We start from the raw sequence: 7,728 nt of genomic DNA on the forward strand, positions 1-7,728 counted from the left end.
CCCAGCTCCAGCGTGAGTGTTCCAAAGGACAGAGGAGTGGGGAAAAAGGACTGTAAGATTTGCCCTTTTACTCAGCTTCCTCGTGAATCAAGTTCAAAAAACTTTTCCTGCCATTTGGGCTAACCCAGCTTTTTGGCACCATATCCTTCTGACATTGTAAAACAAAGGAAAGCTGAAGTAAAATCATAAGCACAGTCATGGTCATGTGATTTTTCATTTAGCGAATGCTTTGCTTAACAACTGAGTTGCTGGTCCCAATTGTGGTCGCTAGATGAGGACTACCTATATCTAGATCAGTGTTTCTCAAAGTGTGGTCTGAGGACCCCTGGGGGTTCCCCAAGACCCTCTCAGGAGTCCACAGAATCAAAACTATTTGCCAGTCTATGTTGAAAAATAATATAATATTAAAATCCCATTAAACAATCATGAGAAGCAGTAGTGGAAGTGAATACGTCAGTTTTAATTTTTAATACAGTAAATATCAATAAATATAACCCATACAAACAAAAGCTCTTTTGGGGTCCTCCATAGTTTTTAAAAGTGGGAAGAGGTCCTGAGAGAAAAAAGTTACACTGGTCTAGGTAATACATTAGTGACAGGATGATGGGAAGCAAAAATGGTTAGGGCTGCTTTATGTGTAAAAATTACGCAGTTATGTGGGGAAATTCTTCTATCTGCCAACAATTAAAGGTATTTAGCCTGCTGTACTTTGCATAAATTACAAGTTGCCATTTTGGACTTCAAAAACAACTACAGTATGCTATGGCACATTTAACAAAATGGAATAGTTTACAGAGCTTTCCTATTACTGAGTGACTTGAGCACTGCCATTCTTCTCTGAACTGTTTATATATTAATCTTCCTAGTATTTGCCCAGAGAAAGGTATTTACTTTTATCATTATTTAAATACAAACTGGATCAAAGTGAAAAGATGAAACATTTGTGCCTGTTCACTGTATACTGATGGACTTTAAATATGTGCCCACAAATCTAGATAAGCAGACAAAAATTTATTTTATTAAAATTATTTCCAAAAATGTAAGATGAGGTTTTTTGTTTTTCATTGATTGGGTTCCAAATAGGGGCTGTTTTGATGGAAAATATGCCCGTGAAGATATTCTTTATTTTTTACTGGTTTCTTCTTTTAGTCCAATCTCAGATTAAGAATTATGCTTCTGAACAGAAATTAATCTGGGAAACCTTTCTAGCTAGGCTACTCCTGTTGTTGTTGCTGCCAATATTGTTATTTCAGTTTATAATCCATCTTTCCATTCATAGAATACTCAAAACAGCTAGCAGTACAAAAATACCTCCTCCCCCCAACCCCATCAAACTACTACAATCTAGCTGAAGATATTAGTCTTAACTACTTTCTAAAGGAAGCCTGGGACCTCTGATTCCACACTGTTGGCTGTATTTACATGCTGAACCAATTTACTTCTGACTGCAGTGTGTGTATTTGAAATTGTACTAAGGGCTGATCCATGCTTTCTTCTTGCCCCAGCATGAGGATGGACTACCTACCATTTCAGGAAGGCAGGAACAGATGGTGATGTCCTCAGCCCATCCCTTGTCTGCTGGAAAGGCAACTGGAGTTTTCTTGCTCAGCATCAAAGGTACAGTATTGTTTCCATCCCTCTGCTGGTGCAAGCAAGGTATTCTGATCCACTTGCCAAGCTTCATGTCCTCTTACACAAACACCTCTGTTCCAGTTGGCTGGTGTTTGCTCTGGTGGACACACTCCTTTAGTCTCCACTGTCTGACTTCAACAGCCATTTTGTACTGAGTTAAAGGGTGTGCTTTTTTTAATGCTGTGGTTTGATGAGGCTTGGGGTAGTCAGTTTCCCCATTTGTACAAATACCATTCCTGCCTCACCATGACTTCTGGTTTCTGGGTTTCAGATCTTTTAAGGAGAAAGGAGACTTGAAGTTTTCTCAACTCCATCTCTTATGAATCCCTGCAATTCTTCTGCATGAAACCAGACAAATGCACATTTGTTAAGTGTAAGGTAAAGGTTTCCCTTGACATTAAGTCCAGTTGTGTCCGACTCTAGGGGGCGGTGCTCATCTCCATTTCAAAGCCGAAGAGCCGGCTTTTGTCCGTAGACACTTCCGTGGTCATGTGGCCGGCATGACTAAATGAAACACCATTACCTGCCCGCCGAAGCGGTACCTATTAATCTACTCACATTTGCATGTTTTCAAACTGCTAGGTTGGCAGGAGCTGGGACTAGCAACAGGAGCTCACCCCGTCACGCGGATCCGAACCGCCGACCTTCCGATCGGCAACTTCAGCAGCTCAGCGGTTTAACCTGCAGCGCCACTGCGTCCCTTGTTAAGTGTTGGGGGGTACAAACAGTTTATTTTATTTCTCTTTTGTATGAAGTGTTTTAGTTTTTTTTCCATTTATTTTTGATTTATCAAGACAGTTGTTTTTTTTTAACTGAAGAATCTGGCAACTTTGTGTTTTGTTCCTTGTTCTCAGCATTTCAAGGTTGGCCAGTTTGAAGACAATCTTAGACTAATTTTGTTTGGGGAATGGAAGCTGTGGTGATGCAGATGTCCCCAGCTGCCTTTTTTATTTATTGAACTGCCTTTCTATTTATGTATATCCTAATAGAATAGGAAGTCACACACAGCATAAGGTTTAACTAAACAAATAGCTTTGTGAAGTATAATAAGATAAGAGCCATGCATCAGTTAAAGACACTCTCCAGTGCAACCCTAACTTGTAGAACATTATTTTCTCCATCAAAGGAATATATTAAAAATGGCTTTTTCTTCCCTACAGTTCCTGTCATCTTAGGTTTCACTGCCCCAGACCAACCAATCCACTAACGAACAGAAAGATTATTGATTTTTCTTGTGATCCACACATCCTTCATCAAAATCATGATCTTCACTCCCAGTACCATTCTTTTAGAAGCATCAGTGGCTTACCTTATTGCTGAGAATAGGACTGATTTGAGGTTTCTGAAAGATAAAGATTTCAATCTCATTGGCTGGGATATTTGGCATGCCTTTAAAGCTGAAGAGCAGCCACTAATTCAATAATATTGCTGCCATACATTATATTGTCTCATGACTGTTGATGCTAGTAGGTCATTCGTTGCCACAAGATTGTAAACACAATGTAATCTCTGGTTCCCAATGTGTGTTCAAGGACATCTCTACATCCACCCAGACATGCAGGAGGCAAAACCAGAAACTGACCATGCTAGCCAAACACATATTCTTGTCTTCTTCAGCCTGTATGCATGAATTGACCCAGTTGGTTCCCTACCATGTTATGCAAACTAGACACTGATTTCTGCACTAGTTTAATCTATCATGGCACTCTTGATACCAAACAGGGTACTGGGGCACTGAAGTACCAGGATCCAGTGACAACATTTATTTAAATTATTCATACTCCTGTGTGACAACAGGCCTCCAAGATGGATGATGGTATGTAAAAATTATTATGTACTGTAGTGCACAAATTATTTTTTTAAGGAAGTGGTAATTCCACAGAGACTATTCCTGTTGGCATAGCAATAGTAAATGCTGCTCTCTGAAGGTTCCAGGATGACTAGGAGAAAAATTCTGCCCTTCCAAATGTGCTCTTCATAACAGTCAGGTTCATGGTCTAGGCCAGCAGTTCCTGACCTTTTTGGCACCAGGGACCAGTTTCATAGAAGACAATTTGTCCACGGACCCGGGGGGCAGGATGGTTTCGGGATGATTCAAGCGCGTCCTCTTTTTCCTGACCTTTTATTCTTTTTTCTTTGCGCCCTTTGGAGATAGCAGCCAATGGGCTTGCTTTCTCTGACAGGAGGCAGAGCTCAGGCGGTAATGGGAGCGATGAGGAGCGGCCGTAAATTCGCTCACTTGCCCACCACTTACCTCCTGCTGTGTGGCCCGGTTCCTAACAGGCCGCAGAACGGTACTGGTCCGCGGCCTGCGGGTTGGGGATCTCTGGTCTAGGCAGTTTTTTAGAAGGTGAAGAGCATGTTGGATTGTTTTGATTGTGTATTAGATGATTCTTCAGTGACCTTATGTAATATTCCTCATCCCCTTCAATAATCTAAAGTGTAACCCACTTGAATGAGCTCCCTCTTTAAAAGATTGATCTAAACAAACCTCATAACTCGTGATGCAGTGTGTTTATTGGGAGACGAAAATACAGTGTTTGCAATTACAGGTAGTCCTCACTTACTGACTGCAATTGGGACCAGCAACTCTCTTGCTAAGCAACATAGTTATTAAGTGAAACTTCACATGACCACACAACTTACGTCAGTTCTGCAGTTGTTAAGCAAATCACTGTGGGCGCTAAGCATGACATCACATGATGGCAACTTGCGACTCCCTGCCTGCTTCCCCATTGACATTGCTTGTTGGAAGCCAGCTGTGAAGGTCGCAAATGGTGATTACGTGACTGCGGGACGCTGTGACCATCTTAATGTGCGCTGGTTGTGAAGTGCCCGAAGTGCGATCATGTGATGGGGGGGATGCTGTGATGGCCACAAATTCGAGGACTGGTCATAAGCCTCCTCTTGCAGTGCCATTGTAACTTTGAACAGTCACTGAACGAGGCAGTCAGTAAGTGAGGACTACCTGTATATGTCACAGCAAATTAGTTGAACATAAGTCTCAATTTTGCTCTTCATTAGGAAAGCATGCTTAACTACTGTTGTTGAAGTTAGCGTAGCTAACAAGCACTCTGTTTGGAAAGTAAGCAAAGGATGATTTGGAAGGAGAATCATGGCGAAGTGGTTGGGTCATTACTGCCAATGTAATTGGCATTTGAAGCCATCCTCTGGCTCAGCTTGTGGGAGGGACATCTGCAGTTTGGAGAACTACACTTTGTTCTAGAGCTTTTTGGTTAAAAGGATGATACGAGTTAGGAGAAAAAAATGGACAAAGAAAGATAAACACATTGGCTGATAACTAAATAATATCTGGATGCTCCGTAAGGTTAAACTAGAAACAACCTGTGAGTAAATCAGCCATCCCCCTTTATGCCTTCCCTCTCTGTTATTGATTAAAATAGGATTTTATCGATTAAAATAGGATATTCACAGTGCTTGAATTTCCAACATGGAATAGAACCTAATGTAGCTCTAAGGGCAACTGTAATGCAACTCAGACCTAGTTGTCATATCTACAAGGCATCAAAGAGTTATATTACCATGTTTGTGGCATTTTGTTTGGCTATGTTTGAAAAATGTAAGATGTTAGGTGATCAGTCGGAGCATTTAAAAAGTTACGTGAAAAGAGTTACATGAATAGACTTTCTTGTCCTTGAGATAAATATTATTGTATCTGCAGAGTTCTTTTGTGATTTTAGAATTTGATATAAAATTTAATCCTAGCAAAAAAGAATACCCCCCTGCATCAATAAAAAAGGAGTAAAATCTGTAGTTATGCAAAAATAAAGAATCACACTAAGTATGTGTCTCTCCTTTCTTTCTAGCAGTCCAGCTAGGAGTATCACCCATAAACATTCCAGTTTCCTTTGACAGGCATTTCCAAGTTTCTTAGTTTCTATTAGAAAGCTGGACTATTCCCTTGAGTTTCCCTTTGATGTACAAATGAGTAACCAGCTTGAACTGGCCTAGGGAAGGTTGACTCAGAAAAAGGCCAGTTGTTGTTTCTGCTTTCACCTGCTTAATGTGCTCACAAAGGCAAAATAGCTTCAGTTTCTGCTGAATCCTATACATGAACACCCATTTATTTGGCTTGTGAATCATGTCTTGAGTTTTAAGAAGTTAAGCAGCCATTTGTTAGGAAACATTAGAATGAATTTTAAGGCGAGAATAGCAAAGCGTTCATAAACTTTCATTTTGACTGGTTATGTGTGATTACCTCAGTGTCAACTCCTAGTGACCATGACCTTCTCCAGGATGATTTATCTCTAACCTTCAGGTCTTCCAGTGGTACACCTCTACCTACCTACCTGTTGTTTATTTGTTCAGTCACTTCCGACTCTTCGTGACTTCATGGACCAGCCCATGCCAGAGCTTCCTGTCGGTCATTGCCACCCCCAGCTCCCCCAAGGTCGAGTCCATCACCTCTAGAATGTCACCTCTAGAATGTCATACATCCATCTTGCCCTTGGTCGGCCCCTCTTCCTTTTGCCTTCCACTCTCCCTAGCATCAGCATCTTCTCCAGGGTGTCCTGTCTTCTCATTATGTGGCCAAAGTATTTCAGTTTTGCCTTTAATATCATTCCCTCTAGTAAGCAGTCTGGCTTTATTTCCTGGAGTATGGACTGGTTTGATCTTCTTGCAGTCCAAGGCACTCTCAGAATTTTCCTCCAACACCACAGTTCAAAAGCATCTATCTTCCTTCGCTCAGCTTTCCTTATGGTCCAGCTCTCTACCTACCTACCCACCTACCTACCTACCTAGATACACTGTTGTAAACTGGGGGACCCCTACTGATTTATTCTTTAATATATTTAAAAAGATGGGATACATTGTTATAAAACTGGAACAAATGATTTACTGTATTATAAAGCAAATCTTAGAAGATGGGTATGACAGAATCTGTTAATTATACCTGATACGAATTTTGCAGCTTGTAATTTACAAAATTACATTACTTCTCAATTTTCCTTTGGAATGTAAATTTTGTATACAGAAATAAATGCAAAGACTTTAATAAAATATGGTTTTTAAATTTGGTTCATGAGCTTTGCTTAAATGTAGTATGTTTAACCCCCTTATATATGTAAGTTGGGTGGCCTTATAAATTGAAATTATAAATAAAATATAATGACTGTAGAAATGTACAAAAATGCAAAATCAGAAATGTGTTAGATTTACTGCTAAGCATTTATAAACAAGGTAGTTAAAGTGATATGCAGTCTTTGTCTAAACTGGAATTAGTATTTTTAGTTTAATTTCTTAGAATTTTGATCTCTCTGAAGCTGTTTACTGCTTATGGTAGAAAAACATGCATATTTAACTTTTTCCTACTTCCTCGACGTGATCTAAGAAGGAAGTGTAAAATTAGTTCCAATGCCTTCACTTACTTTAGCAAGGAAAATATAAACACTAATTGGCATAAACACTTTCACACCTGTAGCCAAGAAAGGGACAGTCTAAAGTTTAACCTGAATGTCATACCCAATTTTTCAAAAATTGTAAAACTGTAGCAGTTCTCTGAATTATATTGTTAACCTTTCACTCTCTCAGTTCTTGCAGTTGTTTTACTGCCCAGGGCCAATAAATAGCTTGTTTTAAGTGTTAATTAGTAAAAGTAAAAGGTAAGGTTTCCCCTGCCCAGTCGTGGTAGTCAACCCTAATAAGACATTCTTAGGAGAACTACCAATAGGCAAGAGATGGGAAGTGGGGGGGAGAGAGAGAAAAAAGACCTGAGTGTCACGTGTTACTCCCTCTCCAATGATAAGCGGGGGAAGGCTGTTAGACGTCTGCGCGGTTTTGAAGAGCTCGGCCTTGCAACCAATAAAATCGCGGAAGTTAGAAGAAACGTTATTGTCAGTCGTTCCCGCATTCAGCAATCTTGCGTTGCGCGCTAGGCCAATAGACGCGCAGAAGGGGCGGGCCTTTGCTTCAGTTTCCCGCGTTTGGGGCACAACGGGACGCATCGCTCAGCCAATGGCAAGCCTCAAAGAGGGCTTCCATCCGTTTCGTGATTGGGTGATCAGGTGTTCTGGCGCCAAGTTCGAAACTCATATAAAGTGGCAACCAGGCTCGATCCTGCTTTTCTTTGTTGGA

The sequence above is a fragment of the Candoia aspera genome, chromosome 1 (genome assembly GCF_035149785.1).
Source record: "Candoia aspera isolate rCanAsp1 chromosome 1, rCanAsp1.hap2, whole genome shotgun sequence".
Taxonomy (NCBI): Eukaryota; Metazoa; Chordata; class Lepidosauria; order Squamata; family Boidae; genus Candoia; species Candoia aspera.